At 34.8% G+C, this 20429-nt stretch overlaps 1 protein-coding gene across 3 annotated transcripts in view; it reads right to left on the bottom strand.

The window, feature by feature from the left end:
* Window positions 1–20429, bottom strand: part of SLC16A7 (solute carrier family 16 member 7) — a 201653-nt gene that overhangs the window by 114304 nt on the left and 66920 nt on the right. The gene's annotated exons all lie outside the window — the stretch shown is intronic.

The following is a 20429-nucleotide window of genomic DNA, read 5'->3' as shown; positions in this document are numbered from 1 at the left end:
AAAAACAAAGTTCCCTCCACTTGGGGTGGGATAAAGTGTATGAAAGAGAGAGAGAGAGCACTTATAAAGTAATAAATTTTTACATAAAAATAATAAATTATTTACATTAAGTTATATAAAATTTAAGTAGCATTTTAGTAAGTAATGTATGAGAAACACTATAAAATGATAATCATAATTGGACCATCAATTCTTGAATGTTCTTTGATTATTTGAACCTTGAAACTATTTTTGACTGCTCTCTAATTTCCTTACCCATCCCCAAAATATATATATATAGTATTATCTATCCTAAATGTGTGACTATTAATTAAGTCATTTAACACTCTTAATATGCCTACTAAAGTGTTTGGTGTTTGGCAAAGAGCAAATATAATATTAAAAATAACTATGAACATTAATAATTGCTACTTAAGTTAGTGAAAAATATTAGTTCTATAGATAAATAAATACTAGTTAACCACTGATTCCCTACTTGAAAAATAGAACTTAAATATATAAATACTGATAATTCTCCTACTACTAAACCAATATAATCAACTTTCAGATATAATCAAGTTTTTTATAAGAGCACAGTGTAGGACAAAGATTGTTTAAATGTATTTCACATGAACAAGGACAAACAGGAGAGAACAAAGGTACCATGAGGTCAGTTAGCCAGCACTTATAATGTTAACTGATTTGACCAGAGAACCTTGACCTTGTAGACCAGCATGGAAGGAATTTTAGACATACAATCAATCTGTTTACTATGTAAGTTCCAGGATGATAAGAAACAAGCTATTTACAAGAAATTGTCCTAATTTAGTAAAAATCACACAAAAACTTGTACATTCTGCATGTAAAGAACCTCCTTAGAGCAATAATTCAATTCATTTGAATTTAAAAAGAGTATTAAAATGTGCCTGACAAATATCCTGGTATTATTATACACAATCAGTTACATAGGAAAGAAAACATTTTTAAGGGTACAACATCTTGCTATAGTTAACTTTCTTGCTTCAGTGACTACCACTAAAATATGTAATTTTGAATTTATTTCATTTATAGATATAACATTGGCATTATTTGCTACAATTCACGCTTATCAGTATATTTCTTACTTCATCCCTTAGAAACAATTTTTCTCATTATTTTGATTCTAATTTGAGATAAAATAATATCAAAGATAATTGGAAATAATGAGATAAGAAAGTCTTCTGATTTTTTTCTCCCAACTATTAACTTATTTTGACAATGTAAATTTAGAAATGTTCAGATTCTCCTCTACAACACTGCAACATCAATTTTAATCTACAATATTTTGTTACGGTGCAAGTATTCTCGTTTGCTTTAAATTGCTTTTATTTTTTTAATTTTTAAATATTTTTAGTTGTAGATGAACATAATATCTTTATTTCATTTACTTATCTATTTTTTTTATGAGGTGCTGAGGATCAAACCCAGTGCCTCACACGTGCAAGGCAAATGCTCTACCACTGAGCTACAACTCCAGCACCTTGATTTTTATTTAATTTTTATTATTATTATTATTTTTTTTTTGAGGAAGAAACATACATTGAACCTAAAAGGTAAATGTTTATATGCTGACAGGTCAACAACTAGAGTCATTTGAGAGTTACATGATATGTATACCAAATTAAGATGTTTTAATTACACAAATGGTATGAATCTACATTGTGCACAACCATAGAAATGAAATGATGTACCCCATTTGTGTACAATGAATCAAAATGTTGTCTGTAAAAATTAAAAACTAAATAAAAATAATAATACTAAAAAGATGTTTTAAAAGCAAGGTAGTTAAAAATAAAAATTAAATAAATAAAATAAAATGCTTTTTGTTTGTTTTGGCATGCCTCTTGACCTTCCAAGTCACTTTCACCTTGCACAAATGCTAATATGTCTAACCTTCTGAAACATGTATGTTCGAATCATAGATAAGTTTAACAGAATTTGATTTGCTAAAAAAAGAACACAAACCTGTTTTATAATTCCATTAATATAAAAACAATTGCAAAAATCATAGGCTGTATGGTTCTCTTCTTAATAGGAACATTACTAAAAGTAATCCCTTTACCCATTATGCTGGAAATCAACACACACACACATAAAAAAAAAGTGAGTAGGGGAACCCTTACACAGAAATCTTCAGGCCTCTGGAACACTAACTAGTGTCTAATCTCTCATCCTATTATCAGGTAGGAAAAGATATAGTACGTTCAATTCTGTAATTTTGGAGAACATTATTAGGTGATTAAATGGTCATACTTTTCAGAGAGGACCAGCAGCCCTCTCCACAGTGCTATTTTAATACTCTGTAATGTCATAAAATTCTACCTCTGGTGTATCTCACAGTTAATTGCAAGGGATCATGAACTTTTCTAAGTCATGAACAAATTTTAATCAAGACACAAACTGTATTTTTACAAAGGTGCTTAGGAAAGAAGCTAAGAATGTATGATGTAATTGGGGAAATGTATTATTCATGTTTACACATGGTTGGTAATTAGCTAAAGAATGATAAAAATGAAAAATGTCATCTGATAAAGGTAAGTTTATTGCTATATTTAACAAAATACAGGAAAGTCCTCCCAAAACAAGGAACTCTTTCAGAAGCCAAATGACAGCTAAAAGGAATATTTAATATTATATAAATTAACACTCAAATTTTCAGGAGAAATAGAAGATAATCTACTCTTTAATTTAGCAGCATCCTCCAATCATGTTGGTGAATTCTCAGTGTTCATTAAGGCTTATAAAAAAGTTCCTTGAATAAAATATTCATTAACAACTCAATCCTAAGTCCATAACTTATGATAGTAGTTAGCATTAATAAACAAAGCCAAAATAACTGAGAACCCATCTATTATCTTCTTTTAAATTTTCTCTCCTTTCCCTTCCACAGGAGCCCAGAAAATGTGTTTGTTTTGGAAGCAACAGGCCACCAGTACAAAAGGAGAACTTAAGGTGAGTGAGTAATGACACAGGCAAAAATGTAAAATCACATCAGCTGATGAGTGGATGACTAACCCAAGGTTGAAGAATGTGAGGGCATTATTCAAGGCTGAAGAGTAACATTCCTTTTGCTGTCAAATGACAGGTAGGAGACACCATGTCCTATTCTGACATCCCAGAACAAATCCATTGTTTAAAGTTTATCCAACTACCAAGGTAAGCTTTGAAAGTCACAGGAGGCCGATTCTGTAGTCTTATTACATACAACTACAGAACCACTGTTTACAGCTACAGGAACAGGGTTTTCAAGTTCACTTCATGAAATTCTACTCCTGAATAAGTAATATAACCTAAAAATCTCTAAACAAGTGCAACACAATTATATAACTGGAACCTAAGAGAACATATTTCCACCATTGTAGCTTGAAAATAAAGTGAGAAAACACTATTTTCAAAAAAGTTTTGATCTTAGAACTTTAGCAAAAATACTGATGAACTAACCTTGTTCATGTATCTTTGTCATAGAGATGTAAATGACCTGCCTTTCTTCTAATTGAAGAAGTCAAAGATGAAAGAAAATCCATAGTTGTTGGAAACAAATATAATTTGTTTGGTGTTGTACTGAAAATTAACCATGCAGAAATCACAAAACCAAAACACACTGAAAAAGCATCACTTGAGCTTCTCTTGTTGAAATGTCACCATATTACTATGCTACAGATGTGGGTGTCTGTGAGGGGTCAGCAGGGGGGTAGGTGAAAGAGCAACACAGGTAGGAGTCCCTATCAGCTGTCATCTCCCCACAGCAAAAATTCACATTTATTCTTTGAAGCAAAGTGTACACCATGGTATTTAGCAAAATTATATTTATAATGATTAGGATGGTCAAGTAAAACATAAGCTGTTAAGAATGGGTCTCAATGAACTCCAACTAGGGAAAGTGGAATTGAGCCTGAGACCAAGCTGCTGAGTTCTGAAATTGGTCACTGGATTCAAATGGAGGTGAACGCTGCCATGGGTGGCTGCTAGCCCATGCCTGAGTACATCAGGATGCAAAAGCAGACCTGTTCCTCAGATGCCTGGGACATATCTGATGACTGATTTTGGCTAGGGACTTAGATGGCCTTGACTGGCATATTGTAATTATTTAATAGCTATCTTGGGAAAATGAAAAAGATTGTTATTATTGAGTTGGTCAAAGCCCAGATTGCTGCAAAAATATGAAAAATTGAACTCACTATAAAATTTAATGTTTAAGAAATTTTCAACTATCTAAGGGATGCTGAACTGCAGCAGAGGGTTAGGACTGCAGAGATGTTTGTTTTAATATAAAGGTAACATCACAGTTAGAAGTATCTAAAAGTAAAATATGTAGCCTCAATCCTCCTCAAATGCTCTAATAATATTAACATCCCCATTTTAAGAAGAAAGGACACTAGGCTTAGAGAAGTCAAGGTTCTCAAGGTTACACAGCTTTAATGACAGGAGTCATTCCAACCTTGATCTTGCTCGCCCTTTCCATAATACCAATTAGAGAACATTCTTTACTGAAAAAACACCCATGCATAGATCTAAATATTAAATTAATACAGTGCAATGATTTGAAAAAAAAATTAGAAAAATATGTCTGTGACATACTTACTTATATCAAATTCAGTACGTTTTAAATAAAAATTCCTAATAAGCTAAGTCACAAAATCAGATGAATTCCATTAATTTCATCCAAATCTGAACTGAACTAACCAAAAAGAGTATATTTCAGACCCAGCACCCACTGAACTTTGAACAGGGTCACTTTCACTTGGCTCAAACAAAAATGTGGACTGAAATCAGGGCATAGCATTATTTGGAACTGAAATAGCAAAAGACCTTTAAACTAAAGCTCCATTTAGAGATTTGAAGCCACCAAGTTCCACTGATGCCTCTTGTCTCCCACCACTCTCAAATCCCAAATAAACTTTTCCTGTAATTCTCTCTCTCAGTCTGTTCCTCATATAGCTGATCCCTTTTCCCCTTTGGCTTATGCTCTCAACTTTATTCACACCCTCTTGATGTCCTTCTCCACCTTTCTATGCCCTTCCTGTGCCCTCTAGATCCCACTCTTTCTTAGATATATATAAACAACTTCCATATTTCCTACCCAGGACATTGTGTTTTCTCCACATGTTTTCTCTTCAATTCTGACTTACAGAGGTTGCCTTCTCCATATATCAGGTCCACAACAGCATATAATCCACTTCCAATCTGTGGCTTTCATATCATTATTTTTCACCTTCATGCAAAAAGTCTTTCATAATTAAGGTTCATTTTTATGAAGCTATATCACACTGGCTGGAACTCGCCAGCTTTTAGGCCACCCATTTAAAATCCATCTCTCCTCATTCACATATTCCACTATAACCTAGCTATAAAATTCATAACCTCCACTTCTACTTTATTCAGTAACTTGCTTCCAAGTTGGACTTACTGGCACTTGGAATGTCTTTATTACTGAAGTCCTTAAACATTGATATTCCATAATTCCCAATTACTGTTCCCATCTTTAAGCAATCTTAAAATTATTATGTCCTTTAATGCTGTCCTATAATCTCCTTGAAGTTGTCCAGTTCGTTGGCACATCTTCTCCCACATTCTTAGTGTGATGGGCTGACAGATCTGACACTATGAGAATGTTAGAGGCCAGACTCTAAGGGAAATGACTGAACAGACTCCATTTTGCTCTGAGACTCCATGTTATGTGGGAAATAAGCTTCTCCCATGGGAATACCCCACCTCTGCGCCCATCATCAGTTACTTGGTGTGACATGTTTAATAATATACAATGACAACTCCTATGTAGTAAAGAATTGCTCTCTTTTGATTCCTATTGCTCCTAAACAATGTACCATGTAAACGGTAATTGTGTGGATGTTAGTAACCATTCTTTAGTTTGTACCTAGGTAAGGGTCATTTTGACCCACTTCCCCCTCTGTTGATGATCTCATGATGTTAATGTGTAATTTTGAATCATAGCAACAGACAATTATGATTATTGTGATTTTTTGGTATAAGAAACCCCTACAACCCTGGGGTCGGGGCTGTTCTCCCAATAGCCATTTTTTGGGGCATTGTGTGAGACAGTCAGCTGGCCAGCTTAATAAAGACTCTCAAATTTGGACTTCTCAGTGGTGATTGGTCTGTTCTTAAGTTGCGCCCCATAACACTTAGTCCTTTTCTAGCTTCAGTTTCTTCTCTGCTCAGCTGCAAAGTTGGTCTTCATTAAAATTCCAGTTCTGATACTGATTGGCAAAAATAACTTTGGAAAGTTTCCTAAGTGGATTCTCAACTGTTTTTGAAATCTGTACCTCATAGGAAAGAAGGGTATAAATGTGGTAACTACACAATGCACTAAACACATTCTTAGCATATTTTGGTGGATAATAGTAATATCATCTATAATTAATCACCAGCAACATCAAGTACCTTGCATTTACATGTTCTTGCAACAAGGAGCCTAAAAATTTCAAACTTGGAATGGAATCTACAACTGTAGTATTTATTCTGCCAAGCTGGGGGGAAATGGATTAACTGTACAGATGGATACCCTTTCACATTCATAGATTTCAATTGGGGCAGGATCCCAGGTTTCTCTGATAAAATTCTCACATAGGTCTTGGTATCCTCCTGTCTCTTTCACTACAGTTCTAACATCTTTCCTTTCCTCAAGTTCTCCAAACATCCTCAGTTACCCCCTGAAGTTGGCTTCTTAGTCACAGAGAAAGTGAAAATCATCAGATCAGGCACAAAGCCCTAGAATGTGTTGGATACCGGTGCATATTTCAGGTCTCTAATAGTCCTTTCTTCCTTCTTCCCCTGAGGTAGACTAGCTCCTTACTAGTCATCAAACATGCCCTCACTATGCAATTATTTCTTCTTGATTTCTCACTGTTTTGCCTTCTGATCTGACCCCATTCCACTTCTTTTTTCTCCTCTAATGTCATGACTACCCCTGCACTACATACTCTACCAATACTGAACTCTTTTCAGTTTCCAGCTCATTCCATGTTAGCTCCTCTCTGTGCGTCTTTAATATCTTAATGGGTGTCATTGCTATTAAGGAATCCTCTTCCCTGCTTTTCTGTTAAGCAAACTCTTATTTATTCTGCAAAACCCACCTTAGCCAGGTGCAGTGGCACACTCCTGAATTCTCAGTGGCTTGGGAGGCTGAAGCAGGAGGATCACAAGTTCAAAACCAGCCTTAGGTTTTGAACCTACCAGTTGCTTAGTGAGGTGCTAAGCAACTCAGTGAGACCCTGTCTCCAAATAAAATAGGGATGGGGATGTGGCTCAGTGGTCAAGTGCCCTGAGTTCAATCCCAGGTACCAAATAAATAAATAAATAAATAAACCCACCTTAAGAGCTCCTCCTCTGTGAGAGCAGCACACAAGAAAGACTTAATTCAAGAGTAATGAGAGGTATTAGCAGGATAAGTTAGTTCCAACAACATGATAATAAGGAAGACTCACAATATCTAAAGTTAATAGAAGATAATGGATTTCAATTATGATACAGTATTCCTTGATTAACTTCTATCTTTCATGTTTCCATTTATTTCATGAAAAGCATTTCGACCATTCCCTGTCAGCTGAGAAATGAGTCCTGACCTTTCAGATCTGCAGATAATTACAAAAGTATCTCCAGCTACTGGTAAATGACCAGTTTTCCATCTGCTTATGGAGAGATTTTGACAGAGGAGGGAGGAAAAGAAAGTCAAGCCCACAACAGACATTTGTTAGAGAAAAAGCAAAATCAAATGGACCACTGATTTTTATTTTTTTACAGTGTTCACAAATTCCTTAAATATCAATTATTTATGATGATAATGTAAGCCTTAAGGAAATATTTGAAGCTGAAATTAAGATTTCATAACTTCTATCCTATAATAAATCTAGAGTCTAGGATGTTGTGAACATCTGGGAAAGTTTCACATTGTTTCACTTTGCTTTGTATTTTGTTTTAGGTTTTATTTTATTTTGAGCACCTAGCATTGTCTTAAGTGAAATAAGTTCTTCTATTTTTCTATTTTGACTTAAAGACAAATGTTATCTATATCTATAATCAGATATTCATATTTGGCAAATACTCCATCCACATTCTGGTTCAAAAGCTCTTTGATATTCAGAGTTGCAGGAGGATAGATACTGCTCTCTAAAGGGCAGTGAGATACTTATATTCATGGATATTTGTGCTCTTTGTGAACTGATGTTGGTGACTATTGAGAGAGTTCCAAATTCACCCTCCAAAATTGAAAAACAGATGTGACACTTGGAAATTTTTCAAAACCTATTTAGATACAGCACCATGGTTTTCTTCAAAAATACCAAACAATTCACTAAAATTCCCTCTGCTATGAAAAGGCTGCTGGAAGACCAATGTTTTCAAACTGTTCAGCTTGATTACACTGTTGTGGTACCACTTATCTAGAGCTATTTTAAGTGTCCTCTTGGGTTACAGTAAGTTATATTGTAAATCTAATTACACTTACCCACAGGGAAGGAAGTACATAAGAACTCTGCTCTGTAATCCACTTAACAAAAGGCACAATGGTTTTCTTCAAAGCACTTATCAAAATTGTTATTATACAGTTATTTATATTTCTCATCCCTGAATCTCCCACTACAAATTCCACCATGGAATGTGGATGCATTGCACATTTGCAATACCTAGCACAGTGCCTAGAAGGTCAATAAATGTTCAGTGAACAAATGAATGACCAAAGAGCTAACTGAATGTATAGACATTCATTTTTGTCATGTTAATCTTGTGCAGAAAACTTACATGTATTTTATATAGACTCTCCGAGTCATAGTACAGTGTAGTATGAAGACAGACTTTCAATTTCAAAGGAAATGGATTTCATGTCACATTTGGTATTTAATAGTTCTGTGATCAAAGACAAGTGGATTGCACTTTCTAACCTTCTGTTTCCTCGTCTGTGAAATGTAAATAATTATGTTGGAATAAGTATTGAAGATAATGCATAGAAAAGTATGCATTACAGTCCATGGTAGGGAGCAAGGTCTAAATAAGGTAGGTAATAACATTTATTAATATTTCATATAGCTTGTAAGTGAATTAAATTAATCTAAATTATCCATGGGCTTTTCAAAATTGACATCATAAGTCTATTTAGAACATATGCAAGCACTGATAACCCATCAATAATTTGTAGCAGTAAAATGAATTTCCCAACACTCTTCGTGCTTATCTTCCCAATTATTTTAAGCCTTTTACACAAGTTACTTTCAATTAAATTTCAGCATGCTCTATTCTGTACACTGTTTCCAAATGGTTTACAACCATTCTGGGCTCTATCTCAATGGGCCCACATAACCATGATCTTAAATCATGGTTTGCTCAATTCTCTGGCCTAGATCACATGTTCTTCCTCATCATTTCTTTTCACTATTGCCACAATACTCTATAGCTTTGACTACTATCAGAGTTGGAAAAAGTAATCACTCCTGGATTGTGTTCTCCCTTCTGGATTATGCCTTCCTTGAGGCTTTATCTTGTGCATGAAGAATCAGATCCAATCTTAATTCTTAATATTTATTCATATTTTCATCCAAGGAACATTTACAAAGAACAATGCATATGTCATATATAATGTTAAGGCATATAGTTTAACAAATGAACATGATAAGGTCCTAGAGTATCAGAAAGTACACAATAGATTTAGGAGGTACAACCTAGAAAGAGATTATGAAAAGTAATTAGTGAAATAATATGTGTTATGAAAACATGAGAAGGGGTATCTAATCAGGCTGGGTGAATGAAGGACAGGGATAGCGCTTACAGAAAGGAAAATTTGGGACAATTCTTGAAAGATAAGAAGTAATCAGTGGGCTAAAAGGATAAGAAGAGTGTCATTCCAGGCCTGAGGTTCAATATAAAACACAAAAACAGACGATTGTACAGTCATCCAGGAAATGGGAACACAGCAAATGGCTTCTGAAACTCTTATTAGATCATCACTTCAATTCACAAAGTTTGTCTACAGCATAAAATATGCTGGGAATAGGTAGAAAATATGTAGGGAAGGTTTTAATTTAGATTGCGTTATTCAGTTACTCAGTCTTGATATTCCACTATGGTGGAGTATCATCATTACCATATATCGTCCGACCAAAGACAAACTCTAAACTGCCTTAATAATGATGAGGAAAAGGCCACAAAAGTTCTCTGTAAAGAAAACACACATTTTGGAAGGTGCAATCAATAGCAGTTCACTAAGCTCTAGGTTGTAGAAGAGCAGTAGCACTAGCTCCTCCTTTCACAAGTGGAAAAATAAACAGTCCAATACTATTGAGTAGCTTACCCAAACCAGAAAGATCCATGCCACCAAACACCTCCCTTGAATGTAAAAGTAGAAAAGTTATTAAGGCGAAATTTTGCAAACAGATTAATTTTGTTTTAGTCTTTATCTCTCAACACAACTAAATTTGTTTTCTATGCTGATACATAATAACAGCCCTGGAAACTACCTGCACAATTATAGTATATATTTGCACTCATTAAAAAAGAAATTCAAGTGAGACTATCCCTATCAAGACAATAGCTTCATTTTATGCATACAATATCGGCATCAAAAGCCAAAGTAGGTTCTCAGAAATGTTTTAGAATGAATAAATAAATGAGTGCCTGCTAGATATAATAATAGGAGAATTTGGCAGCAAATGAACAGTATCTGCTCTAGAAGGGAACACACATATAGACAAAAGAATTGCTTTACATAATGTAAACAAAAGAATCATAGGGACAGAAATGGGAAATGATTCTTCTAGCCACTGTGATCAGGGAAGGTGTCTGTGATGGAGGCAGTAGGAGTGGTATAGTGATCTACTGACTCAGGTACCTTGTACATGCTATTTCACCCAGTTCTCTTTCCACATATCTGGGTAGCCATCTAGCTCACACTCACAGAGAAATGAAAGCTTAAAGAGAGAAGAATGGAGGAACTTCATATTACGTAGAGAGAAATGAGAGGGAGGTGGGTATGAAAAATGGTGGAAAGAGACAGAAATCATTACCCTATGTACATGTATGATTACCCGAATGGTATGAATCTATATCGTGCACAATCATAGAAATGAAAAAATGTACCCCATTTATGAACAATGAATCAAAATGCAGTCTGAAAATATAAAACAAATTAAAAAAATAAAAAAATAAAAATACAAAAAAAAGAGCTCTACAAAAGGGTTTCAAATAATATGTACGCAATATTAGTTTAAAAGTTCCTCAGGAAACTTTAGCTAAACATCGAAATATTCTTATTTTAACATTTGTTATAATGTTTTGGAAAAGACATTTAGAATACAGACTCTTTCTCAGGTTGCAAGATTGAAAGGTGGCTATTTTCAGTTGTTAATACATGGCAGCTCTTGATTTTGATAAGGGCTGCCAACAACTTTCATTATATCTGTTCAGTCAGACGCTAAGAAAGAAAAAAATCATTGAAATAAATCTTCCACGTTTGCAAACAGTTGGCATGATAATGGCTTAGTAGTCAATGAGTGGCCACAGCTTCTCTTATTGTTTTGGTAGACAGAGTCCAAGACTATTTTAGGAAAAGTATTACATTTTTTTTTTTCAGAATAAACAGTCATTTAATTTCTTTTAGCAAGCAAAAATAACAATCGCTATGTTTAGAAAAGTAAAAATTTAATATTTTTGCCCTACAGTTGTGAAGAATACAAGTTAACATAAGATTTCATTTCAAATGACAAAATGTGTATGTTCAAAACATTTCAGATAGGACTTTAAAAGATTGTAATCATGAAATGCTCCCCAAATGTCAAATCTTAAAAACAGAGAAAGTCATAAATTCTTCTTACAAAGTATACAAGTCTAATACCCTACTTTCTTTCTAGCAACATCACTGAGTTTCCTAACTACCACTTAAATCTGGCACAGGACTGAGAAACAGGTACAGTTTGTTGCTGCGAGTGCAGGGAGGGTGTCATGCCTAGAAGGGCATGCCGGCTCTGCCCCCACCCCACCCATCCCCACCTTGTCCTGTGCATCTGTTCAACTGGGCTATGGCAGAGCTGCATTCTTTTATTAAATTGGGAAGCATTACATTTTTTTTCTGAGTTACAGGAGTTGATCTGACAACTTATTGTACCTAAGAAAGGAGTTTTGGGACCTTCTGATTTATAAAGAGGTTGGACAGAAGCGGTAGATACCCTGGAAACCACACTTGTGATTGGTATCAAGAGTTGGGGGTGTCCTGCTAAACGGAGCCCTGAAACTGTGGGGTCTGAATTAACTTAGGGACATTAGTGTCAGAATTGAGTCCAACCGTAGAACGCCTCATTAGTGTGGAAAAGAATTAGAGAATCTGTTGATGTGGATGAAATTCCCATACATTAGGGGTCAGAAGTGTTAAAAATAGTAAGGTTTTTGTTTTGTTTTATATTTTTCCCGCTTTTGGTTATCTTGGTTATACAGCATAGTTTCAATTTCCTCACTGTCATGAAAAGTTTGTATTATACGTTTAGGTGGTTTTGTGTTTATTTTTTATAAGCAGTAATGTCTAAGAAGTATAAGGACAGGAGTAAGAAAACACTACAACAATGTACTGTTTTTTATGAAACAGAAATTGATGGGGCAAACTAAAAAATAATATTCACATTAGAGGATGATAAAAATCAAAGAAAGATGGTAACATGAGTGCTATGAAAAAATAAAAAATCTTTAGAAGATATTTTTTAAAGGAATTATTCAAAATCAAAAGCCATCAACCAAAAGGGTCATTAAGTGTGCTCATGTTTTGCTACTGAGTTTACACTTCCCAATCATAGATAAAGATTGGATAGTACTGAGAGATATTAAATCAGTATCTGATGCTAAAATAAAAAGTACTCTAACTCAGATCCAGCCACTAAGGTATAATGCAACTCAAATGTTAACAGAAAAGGTAGAGAAATATTTAATAACCTATTGGAACACATGAAAATACCTACACTCTTCTTATAATGTGATATTGCTACATGTAATAAGTACAGTGTTTCCTATGTTCATTATAGGTCAACATAGATGTCAGAGATTCTAGTCCTCCCTTTCTATATAAACCTGTTAATTTTTTTCTAGGATATGATTGTGGAAGAGATTTTTATTATACATAATAGACTGAAGAAAGTATTTTACTTGTAGAGTACTTAAGGCATTAAGTGTCAGATCTGTCTTCTTAGGTCGACTACTAATGAGCTGTGTGAATTTGGAAAATTTAATTAGCGTTTTAAAATCAGTTTTCTCATCTCTAAAAAAAGGGATATCTCATAGGTCATTGAAAGAATAAAATGATACACTATTTGTTGGCAGCTTTCCACTTGCACATCACAGAGCAATATTAATACTTTTTAAATAATGATTAAACAATTAAATATGAGTATTGATAATAGGTTTATTTTTTAAATTATTCCTTTGCTCATAATTCTAGTTCCAGAGTTGGTAAGCACTGAAAACTTGAAAAAAACAAAAAAGCAATTACCATATTAATAGTATACCCCTCTATTTACAGAAGAATGCTAAAACAGAAAGAAGACGGGAAAAAACAAAAAGAATAATTTTTTAAAAAGCAGAGAGACACAAAAATGTGGAAATCACCAGTCACTATAAAATTTCACGATTATGCTTAATACATTTTGGAAGAAGAATCTTTTTTCCCCAAATACATCTGTTAGTTTCCTTTGAGCACTGGGCATACTACAGATTTGAGAACAACAGTCGACAGTATCCTAAATATATATACTTTTTAAAAAAATTGTGACACATTCTTCTCTTTGCTTTCCAGTGTGCCCACAAAAAATGCAGTGAGGGCTGCTTCCTTTACAAAATGGCAGTCAGAAGCTGAAGCAAAGAACACTTACACTAAACCACAGTGGAAAGCTAGGTTTACAACTGAACGGTGTCACGTAGGGATGGTTTCTTTTTTAATATTCAAAGGGCGGAAGCTGATGATTCTAAACTATTAGTATGGTCTTCATTTTTATGTAAATAAATAGGCAAAGAGACCAGGAGTATTTGACCTGTACAAGTCCATATTGGAAATGCAAATAAAATTTTCTAATTTAAAATATGCAGTCAGGAATTATTTTCTCTCATAATCGACATACTTCCTAAAAAATTAATATGCCATGTCCATGGGCTTTAAGAATTAGCATTTGGACTTTCTTAATAGTAGGTACAATTCCTTAATTTCTTAACATTTTATCAAGACTTTTGTTGTTGTTGTTGCTTGTTTGTTGGGTAGTAGTTCTGTTTTGCTTTTGGAAGTATTTGGATTAACATGGTATGGCTAGCACTATGAAACTGATATAATACTGGAATCTTCTGATGTGAAACTCATGTAATGAAATATACAATATACACCAGAAGTATTTACTATCTACTGTCTTTTCCACTGAATTTGGCCACCACCCTTATAATTCTACAAGTAGCAACATTGAAAAATAAATTCTTTCTTTGTGCATATGTTTTTTGGTCACAAAATTTAAGGGAAACATGATATCTGAATATTCTAGATAATCAGAAAAGACCTTAAAACCTTTGTCCTGTGCAACTGAAAAGAGGATAATAATTTAACCTCAGTTCAGTGATGAAAATTTTGTACATTCATGTTTTCCTCATTGATTCTTTCTTGACATGAATGCTAAGAAAAATAAGTTGATCTGAGGAAAGTATTCATGTTTAATTTATTAGAAATATCATAATTCTGCATAGATCTTAATTTAGAACTAATGCAGTTTGATCATTTTATCTCATGGTCTCATAAAGCTCAGATTGCATTTATTTGAAGACTACTTAAGTCAGTTTTTAATAGAAAAAATTAATGAAATCATGAAGAAAACAAAATTTATTCTAGCATATCCTACACAGCTATTCCAAAGTAAATGCTATTTAAATTGCAATTGGTGAAATTACTGTTTAAATATTTAAATAAGTAATGAAAACACAAATACTTCTAAGTATGCACTTAAGATGACTTTTCTGAGAAATACTGATTTCAAACTAAGTAATTATTATTATCATTTTTATTTTTTAGCTAGGGATTGAACCCAGGGGCACTTAACCACTGTGACACTTTCTCAGCCCTTTTTATTTTTTTTTTTTGAGACAGGGTATCACTAGGTTGCTTTGGGCCTCACTAAGTTGTTATACTGGCATTAAGCTTGGGATCTTCTGCCTCTGCCTCCTGAGTTGTTGGAATTACAGGCATGGGCTGCCACACCTGGCTAAAGTTAAGTCACTATTAATAATATGTAAAAAATCTAAAACCAGGACATCTGAGTACTTAAGTTTCTAAATATGGTGCATAGCCTCCCCTCCTCTTAAAAGGGTTAACAATAATGGAATATGCTGGAAATTCCTCAAAATGAACACATGACTGTAATGGAAAATTCAAAGGATTCTATCTGGGAAATATTGTTTTGATGAACAAATGAATCAAGTCAGAAACATTCACTCTGCCATCTGTGGGCTACACAAGAGTCTGCCATAACCAAATCCGTCTGAAGGATTTAGAAAATTGTAACTCCTTGCAGACCCTTCATGGAATTTACTGTTGTAAACCTGATACTAATTTTCAAAAAGAAAAATGAGTTTCAATCTTTTGAAAAACATATAACTTTGTTTCCAGATTATTAGCTTAAAAAAAAAAGATGGGCAGGTAATTAATTAGCAAAGTACATTTTAATATTCTCTAATGTCAAAATTATTAGACTGTGTTCTCATTTACTGCATTGTATGATTTGTGATGTATTCTACCATAAGCTCACTTTGTATATAAAACTGAGGAATTTGTTTCAGCTGAATTTCCAATGGAAAGAGAATTGAGGAAATAAGTCACAAAGCAATGTTAATAAGGGGCAGAAATTCAAGCTCTGATAGTACATTTTGTACCTGTACATAGCAGAGAACTTTCCAATTAGGGCCAACAAGTAGAAAGCTGATAACTCCAAGCTGAGATTTATAGGAAAAGGTCAGCAGCATGTAATGAGAATTTGGAGCACATACATCCAGCTGTAACACCTTTAGTATAAGTATAGTTTCTAATGGCAAAAGCTAATGGCTCCATGACAATAATAAATAATGGTGAGAGAATATTCTAGCCTTAGGCCTTGGAGAAAGAACTGTGGTGGCATTACACAATTTTCACTAACACTAGCTGAAGGAGCAGTTCTAAAAGAGGGTTTCATTCTCTTAAGTGCATGGTCTGCACTGAAAAGCGGAAATCACAATAGGCAAGAAATAACCTTTCAGTTGAACTCCATTCTTTCCTCACTGTAATTTACATCTAGGCAAGTCCCTAAAGGTGAAAGAAAGGAGGGAAGGAAGGGAAGGAGGGAGGGAGGAAATAAACCACTGCTCACTTCCCCATCACCCTGTACAGCATCTAGAATAAGTTTAATAATGGACAGATTCTCTCTTTGCTTGGCCAAAGTTTCCTCAGGTTTCTGAACCTTCTCCTAAGTCCTTTCCTTGTAAAATTCACTTTTAGCAAAGAGCCCTACTTTGTCGGTTCAACAAGAAACTGGCACATTTAATATCAGCTATCCAATCAGCTTCCTCATCATCCACCATCCCCTAAGTGACACATGGCCACCCTGTTCTGTCTTCAACAAGAATCCTGTTAGGTTGGTTTATCCAAAATGCCCCATACCCCTGGGAGTCCTCTTAGTCATTTTCTACCCACTAATCCTCCCCCTCCTCCTTAGCTATAAATTCCCACTTGCCTATGCTATATTCAGAGATGAGCTCAAATTCTCTACTCCACTGCAAGACTCCATTGCAATGATCCCTATATCTATCTCAACATTCCCAAATAACGACTTCCTTACCATACGCCAAGGAGGTCACTGAATAATTTTTCTTTAAACAAATAAATAACAGTTAAAAATTTGACATTCTTTTGGCACTCATGTGTACCTATCAGTAAGATCTCAGGGCATTCATTATTCCCATAGTGTGCATGATGCACAATCTACAAGGACATTCCGGTATGAAGCCCTGAATTAATATGTCAGAGCACAGACTCAGGAATCACATGATCCTTACCATGTGACTGTGAACAAGTTAATGAACCTAGCTAAGTTTATTTTCCATATCTGTAAGGTAGGGATAATTATATTAACCACCACTAAAGGTTACTGAACATGAAGTACAAATAAAATGCAGTACATAGCCTGGCAGAAGGTCATGAGCTATTAAACTGAATGGTTTAAGTTGTTTTTACTACCATGTGCCAACTTTTGTAGTCAGTGCCATAAAAACATGGAGCAACATGCTGGGTGACACATCACTGAATGTTAGACACCTGGGATTTTAGGGCCTGAACTTGATTGCTAAACATGAAGTAAGGACATACTCTTATTGAACCTGTACACAGTGTATAATATGGTGTGGAACTGTGACCTTGCACTATCTGATATGATTAATAGTCCATTAGTGTCTGACCTTCCTATAACCTTGGAAGTCACACTGCACAAACCATAATTCCCCAAATGCCCCATCTTCCCATCTTCCCACAAATCCCAAGAAAATAGAATGAGTCGGGTAGGGTAGGATTTCTTATCAAACATATTGAGAATAAAGAAGTACTAACCAGTAAATAATACTCCCTAATTTTGTAAAAAGAAAAAGCATAAGCACATTATGGATTTTTTTAAACATTTCTACAAGAATCAGATAAATGTATTCAAAATTGTGTACATCAGAATTATTCTTATTCAGTGCAGCAAAGGCCCCCAAAGGCAGGTATATTATAAACAGCAGAATGAATCCTTTACCTCAAGGTAACCCACACAAGCCTTTTCACTCCTAAAGCCAATGACCAAAGCCACTCACAAGTTTCTTTCCACATCTGGTCATACTGTCCTCCCCAAGTATGTGACCCACCACTGCATACCTGTATATAGTTGTTACTTTGAGTACAAAAAAGATCACGCTGCTGTCTACTCTTCTTGGTATTTTACAAATAAAAAAGGTATGTGCTGAGTTACTCCAGTTAGATTACAGTGGATCTTAACCAGGGGCAAATTTGTTCTGTAGACTATATTTGGCAATGTTTGGAGACACATGTGATTATCACAACTGGGAGGGTGTTACCGGCTTCTGGAGGATAGAAAACCTACTGGACTAGGGTGAGGCAAGCAAGGTGTCTAAAGTTCAAAATACAAAGAGGCACCTATTCTCAGGGTCATGCAAGTACAGGATTAAGATTAGTTTGACCTTGAGAATGAGTACCTCCTTAAATATTGTTCCCTTGCTGCCTCCTTGCCTAATCCTACTCCCAGCACTGGGTAGAGAACAAGGATGGTGTTTCAGTCAGCTTTTTCACCACTGGAACCGAAATACCCAACCAGAACAATATTAGAGAAGGAAAAGTTTATTCGGGGGCTCACTGTTCCAAAGGTCTCAATGGAGACAGCAGTCTCCATTCATTGGGGCTCAAGGTGAAGCAAGACATCATGGTGGAAGCAACTCACATGAAGATCAGGAAGCAGAGAGAGACTCCATTTTCCAGATACAAATATATACCCCAAAGCCACACCCCAAATCCCACCTCCTCCAGTCTCACCCTACCACTTCAGTTACCCCTCCTCAGTTAATCCCTGTCAGGGGATTAAATCACTGATTGGGTTAAGACTTTTTCAACCCAATCATTTATCCACTGAGCCTTCTTGCATTGTCTCACACATGAGTTCTGGGGGACACCTCACAACCAAACCATAACAGATGGTGATAAATATCCATCACAAAAGAAATTGTCCAGTCCAAGATATCAGTAGTGCTAAACAACGCACACAGGTTTAAATAATCTAAAATTAATCAAAGTTGCAAATATTGGATTCCCTTCTTTTTCCACCAAATTCAATCACAAATTTAAAACCATATTTTGTTAATTGTGCCTAAAAGTGAAATCATGTTTAGTCTGCTTTATTCCTATTTACATAGTCTATAAGAAGTTGAATTAATTTGACCCTTTCCTTCTTGATCTTTGTTCTGTCCTCTCTCTCATAGTGTCTTTCACTCACCCATCTGCCTTTAAAGTCCAGATGCAAAGATGCCCTCCAACTGAAATCTTCCCATCCAAATGGGACCTTTCCCTTCTCAGGAGAAAAGTCTCTCTTTTGTGGTCCTTATAGTAATCTGTCTTGCATTACAGTAATTTATTTGCTTATTGAACTCTCTCTCCCCACCCATTCCATGCAAACAAACATACACACAAATACACATTATGGGCATGAACCATGTTTCCTTTGTGTTTTCTCACCCAACCACCTCCATGTAGAACAGTATTAAACATGTAAAGCACTCAATTTGTATTTTAAATGGATCAATGACACAAGTATATATAATATCTAACACAACCACAATATTTCATGGAAGCTGTACAAATCTAAAGATAATATTGCCTCATTAGGCTTTTTTGAGCCCAGTACCAATTTTCTTTTCCAAGCAGATACCTCCATCTATTTTGAATTTGATATCCTAGAGTTTGAGGTTTGTCTTTGGCAGGCGACTGACTTGATACTTTCCTACAAACAAAAGTACAGAATGGAATCTATTTTCCATCCAAAGGCCTATTCTAGTAGCAAAAGACATCATGTATTTGCTGGAGCCGTGAGACCAAATTCAGAAAGAAAACAAATCCAATTACTAGTAACAGTTAGAGAAATAGCTTTTTAGTATATGTTGAACTCCACGAAGCCAAATGACTGCAACTTGAAAGCACATTTCATCAATCTCTACCTTACTCTTGACCCTAAAATGACTTGTCTAATTTTGAACTTTAATCAAAAAATAAGCTGAAATTATTAAGTGGTTAATGTATAGATATAAGTATTAAAAATGGACACAAAACAAAATTTTCAGGTATTTGCCCTTGAAACAAATGTAATCATGCACCACTTAAGGACATTTCTGTCAATGGTGGATCATATACATGACAGTGATCCTTTAAGATCACACAATCTAGTGATGCAGAAGCTGCCTCAGTTTGTGTAAGTACACTCTGTGATGTTTCCACAAGAACAAAATAATCTCAAGATGAATTTATCAAAATGCTTCCCTGTTGTTAAGTAACCCATGACAGAAGGCCCTCCCCCATGAATCAATGAAATCATTGATTTTAATCCTTTGATCTTATCAGGGAATGGCTTATCCTTTAACCAGCTCCTGAAAAGATTAAATTATAACTTTTCAAGTTTATTATAAAACAGTTACCATAAAAAAATAAATCTATCCCATTAACACAATAATTTTCAAAATTCGAAATCATAGTTAACTCTGTTCACTTTCCCCACAGTGCTATTTGATTCTGTGCTAAGAAAGAATTATTTTGTTTACTATTGATTGGGAGAAGGGAACGGACTTGTTTGGAAGACCCTGTGTGAGCCAAGAAATTTCCATACATGTTTTAT

Source organism: Sciurus vulgaris, assembly GCF_902686455.1.
Source record: "Sciurus vulgaris genome assembly, chromosome: 5".
NCBI classification, from domain to species: domain Eukaryota; kingdom Metazoa; phylum Chordata; class Mammalia; order Rodentia; family Sciuridae; genus Sciurus; species Sciurus vulgaris.
The sequence above is the reverse complement of the archived record's forward strand: the minus strand, read 5'-3'. Positions and strand labels throughout refer to the sequence as shown.